The sequence below is a fragment of the Equus przewalskii genome, chromosome 3, assembly GCF_037783145.1.
Source record: "Equus przewalskii isolate Varuska chromosome 3, EquPr2, whole genome shotgun sequence".
In the NCBI taxonomy this organism is placed as follows: domain Eukaryota; kingdom Metazoa; phylum Chordata; class Mammalia; order Perissodactyla; family Equidae; genus Equus; species Equus przewalskii.
The window spans coordinates 60,659,491-60,681,922 of record NC_091833.1 but is presented as its reverse complement, the minus strand read 5'-3'; the positions used below and the strand labels follow the sequence as shown (position 1 = coordinate 60,681,922).

Sequence of the window (22,432 nt, the reverse complement as noted above, 5' to 3'; positions counted from 1 at the left end):
CTAATGCAGGAATTTTTCACCAGCATACTTGAAGGGCTGAAAATGGAAACACCATTTTCTATGCAAAGCAAGTTTCAATAAATGAAAAAACCAACAATTATCACCTTATTCCTCACTCATCCCTCAGCATGGTATCCCTCCTAGCGGAGACCCATTTATCGTCCTGACAATGTTCCCATGAAGCCAAGTTCTTTAACATTCTGCTAAATCTTTCTTCTTTCCTTGATTATTGACTTAGGGATGTATGTGCTTCAGCAGAATCTTTCCCATTGTTAAAATCACATGTATACTTAGTTGTAACAAAAATTAATTTTGTACATTGATAAAAACTTGGTGCCAGAATGCTTGGCACTGCTTAACTTTGAAGGATGACCCATCCTTTGTTCTTTTAAGTTAGCTAGACATAGGAAAAGGAGGGGAGTGTTCCACATGAGAAGAATGGCTCTTTAGGGGTAGGGATGACAAGATATGCTTGCTAAATGCTAACTAAACCAGTCTGGCAAGAGCGTAGAGTCCACACCAATAAGGAGTGGGAGTTAAGACTGCAGTAAGAGGTCACAGAACCAGACTCTGGAGGGTTCTGAACACCAGGTGAATGCTGGCACTTCATCCCGCCAGCCGTAGGGAGACACTGAAGGCGTTGCATAAGGAGATGAGCTGGCAAAAGCTGTTTGAAAATGAAGGATAATGAAACATATCAGAATGGCAAAAGGATGAAGGCAAGGAGACCAATTATAAGGTCATTTTCTAATTAAACAGGCATAAATTTTAAGGCCTTATAAATATTTCACAATCTATAGGCAAATGCATACAGTTGCACAGATTTTACAGAAACAGACCCAGTTGAGAGAGGAAGTGGAGAAAGGGCAACTTTTTCTAATTTGTCCACCCGGAGGGGTATCTTTTTCTAATTCCAGCATAGGAACTGCATGTGCTAGCAAGAAGCCTGTTTACAGTTAACACACACACACATACACACACACAAACATACACACACAGAGAAGTATTAGGACTAAGTAGGTAGCTGTGGAATGTGGGAAAAGCTAAATGCAAGAAACATTTAAATCCTGCCCCACAGCAATATGGTAAAGACACAAAAGTTAGAATATTACATATAAGTTAGATGACACTATTTCAATTCATGGTTTAATAAACCTCATTTAATTCAAAAAAGTTGTAGGATGGGGTCATCTAGGTTTTAAGATATTCTTGTTAATAATATTACTAGATCTATAAAATTTGTATAATCTCTAACCTACAGAGCTTGTGACCATAAGAAAGCATACTTGCCCATAAAACCAAGTGGAGAGAGATTTATTTCTTCTTTGGTAATTCAGAAACCCTCAGAAGCTTGTAAATCTTCAGGTGATTGATGGGAATATCCATGATCACCATGTAGTACTGTAAAAAAGGAACTGGGCATTTTGTTCTCTATGATTATTTCAATGCCCTCATCCCTTAATTTATCATTTCTTTTACAAATGTGGAAATGCACACAAACACACACACACAGAGCCAAACCTGTAAACACTCCCCTTGGAGCTCTTTGTGACATTGTTTTCAGATGTGACCTTTGCAAACAGCTTACTCAACCAAAATTAGATCAGAATGAAATTTGAAGGATGTTCCATCCTTTATTATTTTAAATTAGCTAGGAACTAACTCTTCAATATTTATGACCACTCACTGAAAATACATGATTGTTCTATTGGGAAAATGAGGTTGCCTTGAGCAGAGTTGCAGGAAATCTGATTTGGAAATTCAAATTAATAATCTCACAATTCTAATAGGGCACTGCTGTAAATGAAACCTAAGTTAATAGGTATAGCAAAAGAATGACCTCTGTGGATTCTAATTAGAATAAGCATATCAAGGAGGAGAGATGGGGCTCAGACTTTAGTTATGGGTAGTAGTTACGGCTCATGTCATGAATACGAAACAAAATTAAAAGCTCTTGCTTATTCTCTAAGATCTTTATTATCCAAAGTATAAGTATTGTCGAAGGTTTAAATAATTCTTGAAAGAAACTCGAAGTGTTAATAGTGGCTAGAAGATGAGTGTTCAAGATCTGCAGACTCAGACATCAGCTCTGTCACTTATTGGTTCAATGATTTGGCCAAGTTACTTAATGTCTCTGAACCTTGAAGTCTCTTATTTGAAAAATGGGTCTGATAATATCTAATTTATAGGATTTGTAAAAATGCCTAACACAGACTTGCTTACATAGTAAGTGCTCAATCATTCAATTTCTTCTTCCTCTCTTCTCTTCTTAGATGTAAGACTAACCTTAGAGAATATCAATGTGTTCTGAAACACGAACACATCGAACATTCCTCCAGGAGTAACTGGTAAATTTTGCCAGGATAACTGGTGTCTTTTAGTGTAGCAGTCTCCTTGCTGAGAATGTGAACTTGGTGGCCCCCTGAGGCAGTCTGGCATAAGATGTAAGACTGTGGGCTCTCAGGCCATACCACCTGGGTTTGAATCCTGACTCTGCCACCTACCAACTGCATGACCTTGGAAATGTTGCTTAACCACTCTCTGCTTAAGTTTTCTTAGCTGCAAAATGGAGATTAATAAAAACACTTTCTCTTAGGGTTGTGAGAATTAAATGACGTAATCCATGAAGAACTGAAACAGTGCTGTATACGTGGCAACCACTCAACTGAATGTAAAGCCATTATACTAAAATTTCAACGCCAGAATATAGAGAGATTCGAGGTAATTTTTCACAATGGAGGAGTATACTTCCATTATTAAGGAATTTCCATCAAGATTCCTTCAGAAAGTGAATGAATTTGTAGTTTGTTGACTGAAAGCATGCCTGCAGTGGCAGCAGTGTGCTCAGCATAGATTCAAGACATCCGTGAACACTGATTAATTTTTGTGCCCACTACGTGCAAGGCCCTGTGACAGTATTACAGCTCCCAACTTCTCATTGTTTGCAGAATTCCCACCCAGAAACTCATGTAGCATGTTTGATCTTACTTATATACTCACAATAGATGTTTTCTTTACTGTGGGCTTATTTTAATGTAAAATGAGCTCCTTCCTCTATTAAAGGTATCAGGATATGTATGAACCAGGTAAATCATAATGAAGAAATAATCACACTTCTCTGAGTGTGTTTCCCTGTTGGAGTCAATCCTGAGTAGCTATTAATAGGACTTTTTAAAAGGTGAATTTCAAGGAATACTGACATTTGATTTAGTCAGCCAAAGCTCCTCCAGATTGGTGTAACACGCCAAAAGTGTTACCTTCGTTGTTTCCCTCGCATTCCTCTCCACGGAAGGTGGAAGGAGCGACACAAACACCGGAAGCTAGTGAAATGACAGAGAGTATATTCTTTAAACCTAATGGAAGCCCCAAAGATTAGCCATGGAAAGCCATTTTCATTAGAAGAATAAAAAGAAGGTGGAAAGAAAGGAGCTCAGAACTCCCTCTGATGACTGGTGTCGCCAGGCTGGGCCCTCAGCAAAAGGCCATGTGACTGCTGCCCCTACCTGCTCACCTTTCAGTTCTGGCGAACATGGAAGAGCCTGTCTGTCTCTACCTGTGCTTCAGGTGTGTTTCTATTTTCTGTATCATCCTCCTCATCCTCTCATGAGGTAGGAAGACAATATATATGATTACTATGTGTGCTGGTAAAAAAGCTAGTAACACTCAACTCCAAATCCATGTTGCTTTGCTCTACTCTGGTGCTGTGGCTAGGATTCTAGAAACAATTGTCTTCCTTTGCCAGCTGTTCTTGATAGCTTCTTACCAACAGAGGACGCTAGAGTGAGCCTGGAAGGTTGGAGGAGAGGAGAGGCTCTTGTTCCTCCCTGTCTGCTTGCTGTTGGTCAGGGTCCCTCAGCCATGACTTTTTGCCCTGGCAGAGGCAGCTGGTCCCGGCCTCCAGCATCATTTTTGGCATCCTCAGAACCATCTTGCCCTTTCAGAGGTGTGAATGCAGATCCATGAGACCTCTCCTCCCACCTTCTAGGTTCTCATCACCCCAACCTCTTCCCTTGATTCACCCAGTGCTAGGGGTGGGAGTGCTTCCTGCAATTACTATCTCTGTGATATCCTACTGTCCCTTTTTTTGCTTTTCAGTTTTCCAACAGTTGTTTAACCACTTTCTTATGGTAAATTCTCTATTGAAATATCAAGTGAAGTGTCTGCTTTCTCTGATTGTCTGCTCTAAAAGATTTGGGGAAATGGAGGCAACAATATGAAGTAAATGAAACCCATTCTCCATCCCTCTCCACAGCCCTATCTGTACCATCCTTTCTGCTACATGAAAATGCAAGTCACCCAGCAAAAGTGTTAATTTCTAATTAACGACAAAAATAATCCATAACCAATCTATAAATGAAAATTTGGGTGAGTTTATTCTGAGCTGAAATCTGAGGATTATAACCCAAGAGAGTCTTTCCACAAAGGAACAGAGCACTCCAAAGAAGTGGGGGTACACAGGGTAGTTACATACCCTCAAAGAGGGTGTTTCACATATGATTGAAATGTCCCTCCCACAATAGTCACAAGATTGCCCTGTGGGCACCGCACTTGATGGGCACAGCAGGTAGTGGTCTGCTATCTCGGAGGGCGGAGCAGGAGGCAAATCTATTTTCTTGAGCTGGGTGGTCACAGGCAGGCGCTGCAAGCAATCAGTTCCTAGCCCAAAGAAAGATGCTTAATCCTTAAAGAAATGCCAATGTTGGGAGGGGAAGAGAAGTTGCACCTTTGTCTCAAGGGCCTTTGTTCTTGCCATGGGGAATCTCTAAAGCAGATATACAATGCATGCTCAACAGCCACGGTCAGGCCCTTTTGGAAAGACAAGGTCAGGCTGAATTAGGTTTATACAATATGGCTTCCTCGTATACTCCAATATATCCTATTACTTGCCATTCTTATTTGTCAGTGTCAGCTGACCATGGCTTAAAATGTAAACTCTCAAGTTATTGACATTTTTAAAAGCTTTTGATAGTTATGTTTTAAATGGTGTAGAAATGTTTAGTTAAGTTTTGGATGTGTGGCACTGACTTGGACACCACCAAGGAGAGAAGGAAGTTATAGGGATGGTACGAAATAATGTGCCTACCTTCAAGGAACTGTAGTTGAGAGAGGAAGAGCCAACATACACATATTAGTAACAGAAATATAAGAAACATAATATAATTCTAAACTGAGTTGGATGGTACAGACCGCAAATGCATTAGGAGGTAAAAAATAGAAGAGGTCACTGGGGTCAAAGCAACCAGGAGGACTTCACAGTAGATTATGAGGTAGATTTGGAAGGATTTAGATATGGAAAGAGAATGGGAAAAAGCTGTGCAGACTGGGAAGCAGCATGAACGGGGCATGGAAATGGAACTTTAGACTTGGCATGCATATACCTTGGTACCCATGGATGTCAGTGTAGGGGAGGAAGACATTTCCTCTTCTCAAATGTGAGTTTGTCTGGCCGGAGAACAAATTAAATTCACATGAGACAGAATAGCAAGAGAAAATTAAACAAAGCTTTATGAGGAACCATGGCCCAGGGCCTTTCTTCCTGAAGGAAGAAAGGGCACCGAAGAAGTGGGGTGCACAGAGTGGTTATATACCCCCAAACAGGGTGTTTCACATATGATTGAAATGTCCCTTTTACGATAGTCACGAGGTTGCCCTGTTGGCACAGCACTTGATGGACACAGCAGGTAGCAGGAGGCAAGTCTATTTTCTTGAGCTGGGTGGTCACAGGTGAGCGCAGCAATCAGTTCCTAACCTAAGGAAAGATGCTTAATCCTTAAGGAAATGCCAATGTTGGGAGGGGGAGGGAAGTCATTTACAGGAGGTTACCAGACAAGCACAATAAAATGCAGATTTAAGTCCTTGCCTTTGGTATTGATTAAGAGTTTCTAGAGAGAAGGTCATCTCCTTTCTTCTTCCTTGTAAAGAGAGGGAGGCACCTTTACAGATAGAGATTTACCTTACAAATGTAAATGTGTCCTAACAAAGGGCAAGTTCCATTCCTCAGAGCCTCCTTCCCTGTCCCAGTTTATCAAAAGCAATCAGCCTCAAATAATCCTGATGCCAAAGAGACAGACATATCTTGGGGTGGCCAATTTCAGGTCCCTACATCAGTTTTCCACTATATAGATTCTCCCAAGTTTGGCATCTAAGCAGAACCCAGACTCCCGTAAACTTGTAAATAGTCAAACCAACTGAAAGTCCATCTGCCACTGAAAAGGAGCCTCTGTGAAAATCAAACTCAAGTGTCACTCAACTGTGGTCATTTAGAACCGTAGCTCATACATTTTTACTAACAGCTGGGGAGTTGATATTTGGGATTAATATCCTGGTAATCCTTTTGATTGACTTGGAGTTTTGTCAAAGAGGTTTCCATCCTTCAGGAATGACTCAGATGCAAGTACCAATGCATCTGCTTGTTGGAGAAACCCTCAGGAGCCAATAGTAGCCTGCTTAATTAGAATCAAATCTGTTTAAAACAAAATACAAGTTGTATCATTAAGCACCAAAACTGACCACTAAGCAATTTGACTTTTGATAATTGGTTAGACTCAGGTTTTAAAATGGGATTTAAAATGCCTTTTGTAAAGTTACATAAGGAATCAGATTATGCAACCACCTTCACCAAGCACTTTCATAAATCAGTGAATTCAAGTGGGAGCAGAATTCTTTAAATTATAAGCAAGAAGATAATAATAGAATTAAATCCTGACCTTTCCCATAAAAGCAGTCAATCCTCTTCCCCGCCTCTGCCCTTCTCTAATTCGCAGTAATGTAATCCATATGGAAGAAGTCAGTGTGTGTTTGGGAACCAAGTTCTACACTCTCTTTTCCATCACAAAAGCCAGTTGTTCTTCAGAACCATCCATCAGGATCATATTACACTCTGAAGCATTAAGAAGGAGGTCTGAGCTCAGACCTCCTGCTGAAAAGTTAAGTTGTCAGTTGTTAGGCAGAAAATCAATCAGAAATGCATTTGGGACAATGGCGTGCTGCCTGGAATTACACCAGGCTGGAAAAAAAATCAACTCAGTGGCAGAAGAATCCTAATGCTTGGAGATACTCATTCCGTCTTAGACAAGACAGATCAATTTATTTAGACACATTTGCTAAACGGAAATATGCTTATGCCAAGTCTCAGATTTACATACAATTATAGCAGAACACTTGCACAATTTTCTCAGAAGGATCAAGATACTCAATTCCTCAACATGTGCCAGGAACTTCAAAATTGTTATGGATCGCTTCAGCTAACACTCATTCCCATCACTAGGTCTCGCAACAGATACAGCAACTTTGCCATAGTTTGGGTAATTTATCATACTTTTACAAATGGTCATGGAAGACACAAGGGTAGCTAGTATTACCACAAAGCCATTGTAGCCCCTTGCTGAGTGGGTGGGAGGCAGGCCAAAATCCTGGGCTGCACTCTTCACGTGTAGATCAGTCTTATTTCCAAAGTGATAAGAAAGTTTGTTAGAATCTAATGAGAATAAAATCAACCCTTGTTCCCCTAAAAGTAAAAATATTAAAAATAATAGCTAACATGATCTCAGCACTTATGATGTGTCCGTCACAGTGCTAAGCACTTCGCACGCGCCTGTAGCCCTTCCAACAATCCTAAGAGGCAGAGCGTCTTATCTTCATTTTACAGACAGGGAAACTGAAGCTTAGAGAGGAAGAGTCATTTACTCAAGGTCACTTGGCTGATGGGAGGAACCAGAGATCAAGGTCAAGCTGAATGATCTCAAATCTCTGTGCTCACCACTTGGCAACGTTATGTCTCACATATGGTTAAATATCTATGCACAGAAGAAAACTGCTCTAAACCATGGGCGATTGCCTCAATCCCAAGCCAACCACCACCCAAATGTTTCTGTGCCAATAATTTCAAGAAAGCTAGAGGTTGGTCCTATCACACTCAGAGCCCTACTGGGTAGGGGTGGTGGTATCTTCATCTTTGTTATCTTAAGTGTGAGGGCCAGCAAGCTATCATCAATCTTGATTATGTGCTCAGAAAGTTTGAAGCCAGGCTGTGCTCATGTTCCGGGCCTCATCAACCGCTGAACAACGAGCAGTCCCTGTCGTAGAAGGATGCCTTTCTACATTTCTCCACTCATCTCCACTTCATTGTGGCATGCTATTGCCTGGTCCTCTGGAATTTGTCAAACACAGGTGTGTTTATTTGGGCACTCCTTTCCTTACCACTAAGCTAATGTGACTACTTGGAGTACCAGCTTGAAATGTTATGCTTAAATTCTCCAAAGACTTTCCAGCATTTATTCCCACCAAAATATGCCCCTGGGGAGAAGAGGTGTTTCCATTTTACAGAAGCAAAGACTGAGGCACAGAGAAGTTACAAAACTAGAATTTTCTAGCACTTGGCTATGCATGCTGTTGGAGCTAAGCACGTCTTTGTTAATGAAATAGAAAATGCTGAAACATCTGTGCTGCCCAAGTTCTCTGAGCTCTGGTTTGGTGCTTCTTGCTGCAGGGCATACAGTTTATAACCCTGCATGTTTAACTGCTTTTTCCTAAACTCCTTCACTCTCACACTCACCCTCTTAACCCATAATCAAGTTCTTATTCTAACCTATGCTTTAAGTGCGACAATCACGTTTCCTAACATTGAACTATGCACAGGCTGATGTGGGATTAACATAAAATAATTTCCCTTCCTAAGAAAAGGCTGCTGAGATAGCACAGTGTAGCAGTTATCTGCACAGATACTGGAGCCAAAATGCTGGGTTCAAATCCCAGCTTCAATCACATATGTGACCTTGAGCAAATTAGTTAATAACTTGGTGCCTCATTTTCCCCATCTACATAATGGAATTAATAATAGTACCTAATTTATTGTTGTTGTGAGAACTAAATGAGTGCATGTGAAGCCTCTAAACAATTCCTAAAATACATTAACTGTTTGCTGTCTTACCATTCCAAGCAACCTTCCTTCCACAATCTCAGAAGAATGACTCTTTTATGCTAAGACATTCTTATTCTCTGTCAGTCTCATTCAGAAGGTTCTAATCAAATAAAATTCATCATCTACAACTTCTTCCCTTCTTGCGTTCCTCAGAACCACACCCAAAGTTGACACCATAGTTGTCCAACCCCATACCAGCCGCACATGCAGGTTGTAAATGTAGTTTTTCTCTCAAAAAGTCAGGCTTTCCTATAGATGGAGATGGTTCTAAATTTCTAGAAATAATCCTCACAAGAGATGTCACTTCTTAGCAGAATTACAAGACAATTCTGTCTCTAAGAGCATGTGTATTATCATAAAGTTCTCAGAAATCCCCTTTTTATTCCCACCTCTAATCTAGGGCACTGCCTTGGGAAATTTGGCAACATGGATCTCAGAGCCCAGTGGTCTTGATGGGAACGCACAAGGGACGTCCTTTCTCCGGGTGTGTTCTTTCTTCCTTTTTCAGTCTCAGATTGCTCACTGTCTCAGACACTGCTAATTGCTCCCCAGTATCCATGCTTCCTTTCTTCCATTGCAATAGAATTTTATCTGGGCTCGTGGCCACTAGAATGAAGACTACATTTCCCAGCTTTTCGTCCAGTTTGGGGTAGCCATGTTACAAAGTTCTGGCCCTGGGATATGAGTATATGTGATCTGCATCACACCACTTCTAAGTTGTGTCCTTAAAGGGAGGGCCCCTTTTTCTTGCCCTCCTCTGACCTACAGGTTAGAATGTGGATTTGGTAGCAAGATAACTTGGACCATGTGGACGAGAGCAATATCCAGATAGAAAGACAGAGAAGCAAGAAATAGAAGAAACCTGGGTCTCTGGAGAATCTAATGGAGCAGAGGTCCTGTACCAGCCCTCACCTCAAATCAGACTGTACATCAATCAGAAAAAACATGAAGGATTTAATGCACTGTAATTTGAAGTCTCTCCCACTTATAGCTTAATCTGCCTCCTAACCAGTACACCCAACCATTTTGTGTTCTTTTTGAAGGAATTTACTTCTGTCCTGACTTTAGATTTAACCTGATGCAGCAGTTGCTACATTTCCTGGATTCTAATCCTTTTTTGTTTCCACTCTAAAGCGCACGCTCAACAGCATATAAATTTCACCTTAAGGCTGTGTTTTGTTACTTCATGTAAAAGCAGCAACATCATTGCCAGAGAATAATTTTTTCTCAGATGTTCTATATTAATTTGTGTAGGACTTTGGACTTACTGGCATCCATTTTCATGATTTCCATGTAGTTTATCTATGCCAGAATTCCACACTTCTGAAGGATAATGATATATATTATGTCTATTTTATAATCTTCTTTCTTTCTTATTTTCAATGATATGACTACTTAGCAATAACACCGAGGTTTGGAGAAGCAAAGATGTATTTATGCATATTTTCCATGTGTTGTATAGCTTGTTTCACTAATAACAAATTTCATTTGAGCATTTGGTATATGTGTACATCCTTAAATATCCTAGTGGGTATTTTAGTTCACTATTGTTAATGTTTATTTGTAATTTCACTTTCCATTTCAAAGATAAATTTCCTCAAATATATCTATATGAGATATATCGTAGGGATCAATGCATTTTTTTGAGTTGCTACTTCAATTCTGGAGGGTTTTTTCCTAGTTAATATTCAGCTTATTAGAAGTTACCAAGTTAAAAACATAGTTTTCCCTAAGCTTTTAATTTCAATTTGCAAGTTTTATTCTCTATATAAGTCACCATTTGTGACAATATGGATGGACCTCGAGGGTATTATGCTAAGCGAAATAAGTCAGACAGAGAAAGACAAATACTATATGATCTCACTTATTTGTAAAATCTTTAAAGAGTTGAACTTATAGATACAGAAAACAGACTGGTGGTAGCCAGAGGTAGGGGTGGGAGGTGGCGCATACTGGTGAAGGTGATCCAAAGGTACAAACTTACAGTCGTAAGATAAATAAGTTTTAGGGATGTAATGTGCCACATGGTGCCTATAGTTAACAACGCTGTACTGTATATTTGAAAGTCGCCAAGAGTGTAGATCTTAAAAGTCCTCATCATAGGGAAAAAAAATTGTAACTATGTGAGGTGATGAATGTTAAGTAAATAGATTGAAATAATCATTTTGCAATACATACATATATCAAATCATTATGCTGTACACTGAGGAGGATCAAGTCTGCCCCTGGCCCAAGGAGAGAAGTCTGAGGTGACCTGCCCTACAGACTGATCTGCATCATCCTCTGGGAAGCATAGGATGTCCTGACCTGATCCGATCTGATTCTTATATAAAGTTATAGGACCACCCAATAATTAGACCCCACCTGAACTGATACCATTTTAATGACTTTTTTTTACATAATCTTTCCTTTGTCTTGTAAAAAATAACTCATATATCTATGCCTTATAAATTTAGCCTTGCCCTCAACACATTGCAGTCCTTCACTGCCCGTGGGTTCTGTCCCCATGCTACTCCATGCTATTCTCTGAATAAAAGAGCACTACTGCCAGACCTTGAGAGTCCAAGATGTCTTTCTTTCAACTCCTTGACTCACCTAGCCTGCATCATACACCTTTGTAGGGGAGGAAGACATTTCCTCTACCCTCTCTGGGTTTGTCTGGAGAGAGAATGAATTAAATTCACATGAGACAGAATAAGAGGAGAAAATTAAACAAAGCTTTATAACATGTATACATGGGAGAGGCTCAGGCAAGCTGAGCAACTCGCCCAAATGGCTGAAGCCCCCACCTTAAATATCATATCCAGCTAAAGACAAAGGAGAATATGGGGGGGGGGGGTCAGTTACAAGAAGTTACCAGACAAGCACAATAAACAGGAATAAGATTATTATGCAGACTTAAGTCCTTGCATTCTGTATTGATAGGAGTTTCTAGAGATAAGGTCATCCCCCTTCTTCCTGGTACAGAGAGGGAGACAACATTACAGATGGAGATTTCCCTTACACATGTAAATGTTTCTTAACAAAGGGTAAGCAAGTTCCACTCCTCAGAGCCTCCTTCCTTGTCCCAGTTTATTAAAAGTAACCAACCCCAAATAATCCTCATGCCAAAGAGACATATCTTGGGGCGCCCAATGCCAGTCCCCCACACCTTAAACTAATACAATGTTATATGTTAATTATATCTCAATAAAACTGGAAAAAAATTAAAATAAAATAAAATAGTAAACTTTAACAATTGCTCTTAAGAAGTTAAATCAAATAATTGATTAATCTTTGGTCAACTCAACTTGTTTGGTTTCTTTCATAAACATATGATCTCAGACATTTTTTACTATATTTACATATTTAACATAATTTTCTTTTTAAAGTATCTTTTGAATGCCACTATAGGGAAAACTTTCCTAAGCACTTAAATATTCAGCTAAATTCAATATATTAAATTTAATATATAGTGAATTCTAAGCTCTCTTAAACAGTCAATACTGTTTACAAACTTACTAAAATATTTTATGCATTTCAACTTAAGAATCATGTCTAAATTAGTCACTGAATTACATATTTTAAATTGGAATCACAAGGCTGATGTGTTTATAATATATTCAATTCCCTTTAAATCCAAATGTGCATCTATTATAGTTAAATTAACAGAAAAATGTTAATATTACGGATTTGATTTAAGTCACTATCTCTAAGATTAATCTACGCTTCCCTTGGGTGAAATGAATTTTGCATACTAAAGAAAGCAAGTTAGAGTTTGTCATCTCAAGAGAGTCTCAGTGACTGGCTTGGCATTGTGATAGTGCTTATTGGCCAAAGGCTTTGGCCACGACTGACTCTCCACAGGCCACTAATGGACAAAGGGACAACCCTTTTATAGAGCCGCTCTGCCAAGAGGGATTCCAAGCCCTTGCCCTCCAAGTAGGTCAGTTTCATGGCCCCTGGGATTTAAGTTACACATTTTCTGTTTCTTCAATCTGATGTGAGTCTGCAAATCCCCACCAAGATTGTTTCAGCACTTGATTAGATTTAACTAATCCATTTACTGCCTGGTTCTCCTTGGAATACTTTTCATATTTTGCTGTGGGCTCCCACCACAAATCTTGTAGATATTTAAATGACATCTGATTGAATTCCACATATTTCTCATCTATGCCTGACTCCGTAGACCCCAGACATCATGCTAATGACAGTAAGAAGATGAGTACAGCTGGACATTATTATTAGTTAGAGCTCATCTATAACAAATACATGCCTTCAAACTATTTTTACATTTTGAAATCATTTTCATCCACAATTTACATTTTAAATTTTGTTAAACTTGATATTTTTGTTGTTGTTAAACTTGAAGATTAAATTTTATCCTATTTTTTTAATCATTTGGCTTTTTATTATACAAGAGTATAATCTTTCCCAGAGGGCAGGAAAACCTGGCTTCAGAGCCTAACCCTGTCTCCTCTGTCACTGGAATCTCCTGCCCAACCTTTCACAAAGCTAGTTACCTGTGGCCTCTGAGCTGCCACACTCTTAAAAGTGCCTCTCTAAAACTTTCATAGAATAACTTTTAATTTTGAGTTAACTTCAGACTTCTAGGAAAGTTTTTAAAATAATACAAAGAATTCCCACGTACCACACCAATTTGTCAAATATTTTCATTTTATCACATTTGCTTTATCATTCTCTTATATCCATAGATACGTAATTTGTCTTCTGACACACTTGAAAGTAAGTTTTAGGATACTCCTTTACCTTTAAATACTTCAGTTGAATATTTCTTAAAAATAAGGAGATTCTCGTACATAATCACAGTGCAATTACCAAAATCAGGAAATTAACATTGATGTAATTTTATTACCATTACTAATACTAATATCATTACCTAATTTATAGACAGATCTTATTCAAAGTTTGCCAGTTGTCCCACTAATGTGTTTTGAATGGTCCAGAAGTAAATCTAGGATCACAAATTACAGTTGGTTGTCATGTCTCTTTGGTCTTCTTTCACCTGGAACAGTTCTTCATTCTTTTTCGTCTTTCATGATCTTAATACTTTGAAGAGTTCAGGCTAGTTATTTTGTAGACTTTCCCTTAATTTGTGCTCATCTGGTAGACCATCGTGATTAGATTCAGGTTATGTGTTTTTGTCAGGAATGTCGTATAAGTGTTGTTACGTCCTTCTCAGGAGACACATGATGTCCACGTGTTCCATTATGGATGACGTTAACTTTGATCGCGTGGTTAAGATGATTTGTGGCAAGTATCTCCACTGTAAAGATACTATTCTTTTTCTTTGAAATTAATAAGTATATTTTGGGGAGATGCTTTGGGACTATGTAAGTGTCTTGTTTTTCATCATACTTTCACCCTCTGGTTTGGGGAGTTATTGGTAATTTTTTCCTGAAACAACTATTACGATAGTGACTACCAAAGCGTGATTTTCTCATTCCATGAGTCTTTTGGTCTTTTTCAATTGGAATTCTGCCGTAAGGAAGAACATTCTCTTCTCCCCCATTTATTTACTTATATCAGTATGGACTCAAGGATTTTTATCTTATTCTTTGGGTTATACTCCATTACTATCAAAAGTCATTATAATGCTCAAATTTTCCCAGATTTGGCCAGTGGAAGCCCCTTCAAGCTGGCTCCTCTATTCTGTACACATGCCCCCCTCATTCTTTGAGCACTTCCTTGCTTTTTGGTACAAGAAATGTTTCAAGTTCACATTGTGCTTTTCCCGCCTCCGGCCCAGCATCAGCAATGTCTCCAGGGAGCCCTGAGTTCTTTTACTGGAGAGTGATATTTAGAAACCAAGATCTGGGTCCTATGTGTGATCATTGTTATTGAAGTGTTCTCTGAAGTCTCTTCAAGCATTTCTAACAACAGCTGTCCAAAGACAGATATCTTTAGAAAGTCTACAAGTTAATCCCCCAACAGTTTCATGACCATGGGCTCTACCCACACCACAATAGCTGGGTGTCCTTCACACCAACCTGTCCAGTTGGTGTACTCCAGGGTTGTTCTCAGTCACTGGGTTTCTTAAGGACCATTCCATCCAGGGTTGTACCATTTATCCCCACCCCAAGGGCAAGGTACGTTGTAGGGGACACCCATTTCCCCATCCATCTCCCAAAACTGGAATATATAGCTCCCCCTCTGCCTTGAAATTTTCCTCAATACTTCCTCCTCTCACTCTTCCTTTCTTCATGCAAATTTCTTTCACCTGCTTTTTATCCAAGTATTCTTAGAAGTGACTCTTGGCAAAGAAATTGCTTCTTGGGTTCTTTTTATAGATTCTGGATTTTGAGACTAAAGCAAAAAGAACTAACAGACATCAACTCTCTCTCTCTCTTCTCTTCTTCTCCATCCCTAAAATTCATCACACATATCCCAGGGAACTTAGAAAACAGAGACAAACTTATTATACTCTGAAGATTGTAAGACTTAAGCCTTGAGACCATTAGAGTCAGATCATTTAAAATAGAGTAATTGCAAATAAAAACGGGGTAAAATGGACTATATAATGGAAAACAAAATAACATGAAGAAAAGCAGACTATTTAAAATGTACTAGACATAAGAAGGGATGTACGTGGGTCTCCTACACAGAGAATATTTAAGATTTAGGGTTTCCCAGTGAATAATGTATGCAGAGATAACACCAAGGAGTCAATTTTCAGAGCACAGGTCAGAGGCCAGGCTTTGGTCCCTCACAGAGCAGCCTTCAGGGAATCATTCTGAGGATAGGGAGGTAGGAACTGTAGTGAAAGGATTTCTATGTAAGCATGAGGTATCCTATGGATCTGGAAGAAGCAAAACAAGGAAAAGTTACAAGGCACAGTACATAGAGTGTTAACTTGGGCATTACTAAATATCCCATTGGTAAAACATTTCTCCTCTCTATTTATGCATATGGATAAATCTCTAAATATATATACATACCTATTTATCTTTTCCACAGAAAAGCATTTCATTTTAGAAAGACAAGAGAGAGAAATAAATATATATGTTGAACTTTTAGGCTAAAAGGTATCTTTTATATTATATATTATTTATATATATAACAACTTCAGAAGTAAGTCTGTATCTCCAAGGGACTTAAAGTACTTATTGGTTGTCCAGACCTGAGTCCAGCCCAGTCAATGTTCCACATGAATTTCACCTTCAGAAACCTGCTATGCAGCTGACGTTTTGCCCAGGCTGAAATTTTTACTATTCTGCCAAGACAGAAGGAAAGTGAGAAATGGAATATATTCCTTCTTCTTCCCTAAGCCACAACCCATCATGGACCATGGAACTGAAATTCTATGTCCTCTACTCAACGACAAGAAAAACCCTAGGGGCACCCCTACCCATGCCCAGAGTCAAGGACAGAATTCCTCTCTCCCACTGCTGCTTCTGCCTCCACCGCACTCTGCCCACTGTAGGTGCCTCAGCTTGTAACCTAGTCCTATAATCAGGATGACCTCTTGGGAAGATTTCCCTGGACAGATTTTCTCTTTGTGCCCTTCAACTTTTTCAAATGTTGCTATTGTTGAACATGTTTTAGTTATTTAATTTTATAAACCATAATAAGTGTTGTTTTAAAGGAAAGAAATGTCTCACTATGAAATCTAGAATAAGGGACTAGAAGACACTTGATCCTTGACCTTGATGTTCTTCTGTGCATACATGTCCGGTTTAAGATTAAACCTCACCCAAGCTGGAATCCCTACAAGGATAGGGGAATCTTACTGCTCCCATTTTTGAAATGGGTAGGAAGGGGAAGGCTAAAAGATAGGTATGTTGTAGACAAATATATTGGGGTAAGTAGTGATTGCAAATTACTGTTTTATAATCTGAGAGCTTCTGTCCATGATCTATAAAGGCAAGGGGTTACCTTCCTTCCACTCTTCAAGACGGGGAAAAGCTCATTACAAAACTTTTAGGCGATGGGAAGAACCAAGGTTGGCCTCCTGCTAAATTTTTATTTTCTCTCATTGATCTTGAACTTACATTAGCCCTTCCACTATTCGATGTGTGGGATCCATTAAAAGCCCGTTTCTTTGTCCAGTGGTCAGGGGTCAGGCTTGGATGCAGCACAGATGGGGTTTACTCCGGGCTCAGAAGCTCCTGCCTGTCACTCGTGCTCTTTCTCCCAGGAATGATGTCCCTGAGGGAGAATTCTTTTCCATAGCAAGTGATGAAAGGTTCAAAGCTGTACTCTTTACTCTGAAAGTCTGGAAAGAGGAGAATCAAAACAAAGAGTACAAGGAGAGTTAACTTGGACTTTTCATTCTAAAACATTTGAAACCATGAATTTCCTCCCAATGAAAACCAAAGACACTTTTGCTTATCTGTCTTTATTCATTTACTGTCCTAATCTGAAGAACAAACAAGGAAAAAAAACCCAGCCCTAACTTTTTGAGGTCAAAATGTCACACTCAGTAGCCCAGCCTCCACCCTTGTAGGAGCTCCTACCAGCTATAGAAAGTAGAGATCCGCTTCAACCCTTTCTTCCCTGATTCTTCCCAAAAACAACAAGGGAAGGTTTACAATGCTGTGCAAGTCTTTGAAAAACAGATCCGGGGGCTGTCGTGGTGGCATAGTGGCTGAGTTCACATGCTCTGCTTTGGTGGCCGAGGGCTCGCTGGTTTGGATCCCAGGCACAGACCTACACACTGCTCACCAAACCATGCTATGGCAGTGTCCCATATACAAAATAGAGGAAGATTTTGGCTCAGTGATACAGCCAACAGATGTTGGTTCAGCGATAACCTTCCTCGAGCAAAAAGAAGAAGACTGAAACAGATGTTAGCTCAAGGCTAATCTTCCTCACAAAAAAAACAAAACAAAACAAAACAGATCCAGAGCATAAATGAAGTCTATGAAGATCCACTTCTTATGGCCCCTTTTCTGTCGAGGATCAGAGGTGATTCTCCAATTAGGAAACAGGGAATGTGTTCTTTACCATATTATGCACCAATTTCACCAAAAACCATAGGAATGATGCAGATGGAGAAAAGAAATAGTTCAAACTCCTCTTATCACCACCCCACCCTCCTGCCACCACCACCGATGAACTCCATTCTGGATTTCTCCAAAATCAAGATTCCTCTCATCTACTCATTGCTTCTGACATTTCTCTGCCCTAAGAGTTATGTGCTCATGCAGACAGCTGTTGATCCTTCTGTTGCTGAATATCTCAGACAGACTGTAACTCTGGAGGCAGACCTTAGGGAAGGCAAGTAAGTCTCCCTGCAAAACCCTCGTAGGGAATGAAGTTTCTAGCAAAAATGGAAACAAGACATTTAGTGCAGATAGTTTGGCACTACCCAACTAGCCAAGTCAAAGTGTTAAAACTTCATTTTTTAAATTTTAAACTGATTAATTTTTTTAATTAACCAGTACTGTATGCAAACTTTTCTTCTTGACAACCCATGGAGGTGATAGCATAGAGTGAAGGAAAGGATACAAGGCCTAGAGTTTGGAGAGGATTAAGGAAGGAATGGGGTAAAAAAATGTCTAAAAATTTAATGGTTTGGTTTTAGGCCAAATTAAAATGTCCCATCAGTTATGATAGCTTTGTCAAAATGGCCACGTTAAAAATAATTAATTACCTTTGTAGATTAAGGGGACAGGTACCATCTGTACAATTTGACTGCATTTTTCCTACCATAAACCTGGAGGAAAAATCTCCAGACCTCCCTGTGAGGGAAATCCTACTCTTCAGGCCCCACTGCAGTGGATCTGGGTAAGCTCATCCCCAAGAACATTTCAGGCAGTGATAGCAGGAACAGGAGAGAGCATCAAACCCAAGATAAGCAAGAAATTTACCTGAGAAACATCTCAACATTGCTATTCAGAGATCAAGGGACCATTTCAAACATTTGAATGCAAATTGGATTCTTACAGAATGTTTTAGAATTTCAGAGTTACATAAGTGTAATCACCATTTCACACTCAAACTGTCTCAAAGATCTCACTTCTTCAATTCTCTGGCCCTCAGGTGGGAACACCTCAGGGACACAGGCATCCTGGAACGATGCTCCCTCCTTTGAGAAATGCAGAGGTTTCTACTGCTCCGGGCTGGGCTGTGCTGGGCTCTGCGGAGCCTCAGGTGGAGCTCATCAGGGATATGTCACCATCAACACACCAGGCCTTTAGATTTTGAAGTACGAATTTATTCTCAGAATTATAAACAATTGCCTTTTCAAACAAAACAAATTTTAAAGGACACCTCAGTCTTGAAAAACACTAGGGAAAAAGGAAAATGGGCGTGAAAGTAAGATAATTTTTAAAAGCAAAAAAAAAAAGATACGAGGAGAAGCCTATTTGGCTCTCTGCATCAAAGAAAGTTCCTATCCTAGAGAAAGGATGAAAGAAGACACCCAATGACTTTTGTCCCAAATCACCCTCCACAAATATCAATGAGCATCTTGTCTTGCATATTTATAAGAAGAATAAATAATGTTATATCCCTTCAGAATGCAATATCTGATTGCAACATATCCTTGGCCTTAGATTTGGGGCTGTGGTCATGGTTCACTCCCCCAAGGAAGGCTCTCAAACCCCTCTAGCTCTCAAAACTAAAGGTCCATGTGCTGCTGGAAGCAGAGAAACCATATAGCTCTCTGGTCCCACCAAATCTGTTCTTTCCCAAACAAAATTCTTCTAACCCCCTTCCTGCTCTTGCCACAAACTCCACTGCCCTCTTGGATCTGTTTTATTCAAGGTCTCAGTGGACACAGAGAGCCCAGGGCAGCCCTAGCTTCTGTATAGAACCTTGGGAGGAAGGTATGCAATATTTACCCTGGTGTAACCAAACCAGGTTCATTTCTGCCCGTTGCCCAGAAAACCAAACACCAAGAAGACGAGATTGCATCAGAGAGAGAGTTTAATCACAAGGCAGCCAAGTGAGGAAGCAGGAGAACAAGTCTCAAATCCTCCTCCCTGAAAATGGGGACTCAGGATATTTATGGGGTAGGGGAGCAAGGTGGTGTGAAATGTGGAGGGAGATGATTGGAGGTGAGGTGACGGACAATCTTCGGAAGTATAGTCAGATTTCATGCCTCTTCATAGGACCCATGTTCACAAAATGGTGGCATTAGCATGATCTGAGGGTGGAGTTTTTAGCCTCTTGATGTCAAAAGTTCACTTATCAGACATCTATGCAGGCCCAGTTGATGGGTGGGTAGTCTAAACAGGTCTGAAGTGGACAAGGGGTCCTAATTCCTGAAAAACTGCTCAAACACCCATTACCATGGTGACCCAGGCACCAGGGAGATGTCATCTAAGGGAATCTAGTGGGAGTCAGATAGCATATTGCCTAAGCAGCACAGTTAACAATGGGCAGGTGAACAACTAAAGGCTATAATCAGTAATTGCAAAAAGGGAAAAAAAAAACACTTTAGTTATTAGCTACTTAATCATCAATGGCTAACTGTTTGCCATTTCACCTGCTAGAAAAGAGGGTGATGTTTGGGGAACAGGAACTTCCTATTGCCTTCCTTCCCCGCAGGTCTGGGGCACTCACACCCGTCCCTCTTTCCTCCAGGGTGGGCTCAGCCAGAACAGGAGAGAATGTCCACCTCCAAGACATGAGCAAAATAAAGTCAGCAACACCTCTACAAACCTGTATGAAGTGGGAAAGGGGACATTTTACATGTTTAATAGCAACAGAAAACCTGTGCTACGTTTGTAAATCCCAATTATCCTTACCATTCCTTTCACACACCCAATCCGAAAAAGACCAGATTTATGTCCCTCACATCGAAGGTGAGCCTTGGGCACATCACAAAGGAAAGAAAGCGTGGGATTCTCAGGGCCTCCAGGGGTCTCTCTCTTTGTAGGAGTTCTGGTGGAGGGATTTTCTCCCATTCCAGATTCTAGAGAGCTTCCAGCTGCCCTCTGCTGAGCTGAAGGCAGAGAATCAAAGGAACTATTACTTCTGGGTCCTCCATTCAGGTTACTCATTAGAATCACCAGGGGAGATTTTTTAAAATACTAGAGTAGGGGTTTCCTAGGAGAATTAAGAATCTCTAGAGGTAGGAAGAACCACTGATCTAAAATAATTGCAATGTCAATTCTCCTCACCTCCAAAATATGTCATTGTGCTCTCCAATGATATCTGTATTTTAAGAGACGGTAGAGAAAAAAGATAGTTGAAGCACTGTAAGAAAAAAATTCACCCCAAATCATCCTAAATGACCTACCAGCTCAGTCTTCTCCTTCTAAGGAGGTGCCATTCGGATAGATATACATTTACTTCTCCCCACCTTTCTTCCACAAATACTTTTTAAAAAAGGCATAGGGAGTATATTGTAACCCCAAGCTCTTAAATTGTACTGGTAGAAGGGCTAAGACTATAAAACTTAAGGTGATAAAACATTTCCAGGCCCCAGACAGGTGCACTGCTCTTCTCCAACCAAGAGACAAAGGAAGCTGCACGGCTTTCCCAGCGCTGCCTCCTCCCTCACCCCCACCCCCAGGCCCTTGTTACAGGCTGAACTGTGACCCTCCAAAATTATATATTGAAGTCCTACCTCCCAGTATCTCAAAATGTGACTGTAGTTGGAGAGAAGGCCTTTAAAGAAGTAATTAAGGTAAAATGAGGTCATAGCAGTAGATCCTGATCTAATATGACCGATGACCCTATAAGAGAAGAGAGCAGGACACAGACATGTGGATGCACAGAGAAAAGGTCAGGTGGAGACAGAGAGAGAAGACAGCCATCTACAAGCCAAGGAGAGAGGCCTCACAATGAAACCAACTCTGCCGACGCCTTGATCTTGGACTTCTGGCCTCCAGAACTGTGAAGAAATAAATTCCTGTTATTTAAGTCCCCCAGTGTGTGGTGTTTTATTATGGCAGCCCAAGCAAACTAATATAGCCTTCTAAGAACAAAATCTCTTTCTTCCTCTTTCTGCCCCTGCCACAGCCTCTCCTACCTGCCAGCACTTGGTTTTCCATTAGGTTGTCTCAGTATGACTCAGGAGAAAATACACAAAATCCAGATATTCTAGAGAGGCAAGATAGGATTTTTCTTCCCCAATCACTCACTTCCTTTCATCTCTTCAGCATTCCTAGCGGGAAATAGGACTTGTAAGAAGAGAGTGAAGGGAATAGTTTATTGACATAAAAATGCACGAGAATTATGCTACCACGGAGGTCGTAACTACGGACCTGGGTAGAAAGCAGGAGACTCAGCCCCAGGAGAGCCAGGCGGGAGAGCAAGGAGCCTCAGGAGTCTGAGACCACTGCGGAGAGTTAGATTAATGTCAAGAACCAAAGTCCAATTACTATTTTAATTACATCTTCTTTCCTCTCAGGGACATATACTGAGAAAAGACTAACTAGACATCAACCGAACCTGGAAAATATTCCCACAATCTATCAAAAAGATGAGAAGTAATCAAAGATTTTAGTCAAAAGGAGACATTTAGATTAGAGCCATGAAATATTCATTTTACCCTCCTGATCATATACCAGTAGTAGCCCTCTCATTTCTCCGTAGGCAAGCTCAATTAAGGAGCAC

At 40.1% G+C, this 22,432-nt stretch overlaps 1 long non-coding RNA gene across 1 annotated transcript in view; it reads right to left on the bottom strand.

The window, feature by feature from the left end:
• Positions 1 to 10,165: 10,165 nt before the first annotated feature.
• The window catches only part of LOC139082300 (uncharacterized), a 182,594-nt gene continuing 170,327 nt past the window's right edge, over positions 10,166 to 22,432 (bottom strand). The window contains exons 2-3 of the long non-coding RNA XR_011538160.1: positions 16,912 to 17,135; positions 10,166 to 15,719 (exon numbers count right to left, since the gene is read on the bottom strand). This is a non-coding gene — a long non-coding RNA (uncharacterized lncRNA). The remainder of the gene's footprint in view (positions 15,720 to 16,911; positions 17,136 to 22,432) is intronic.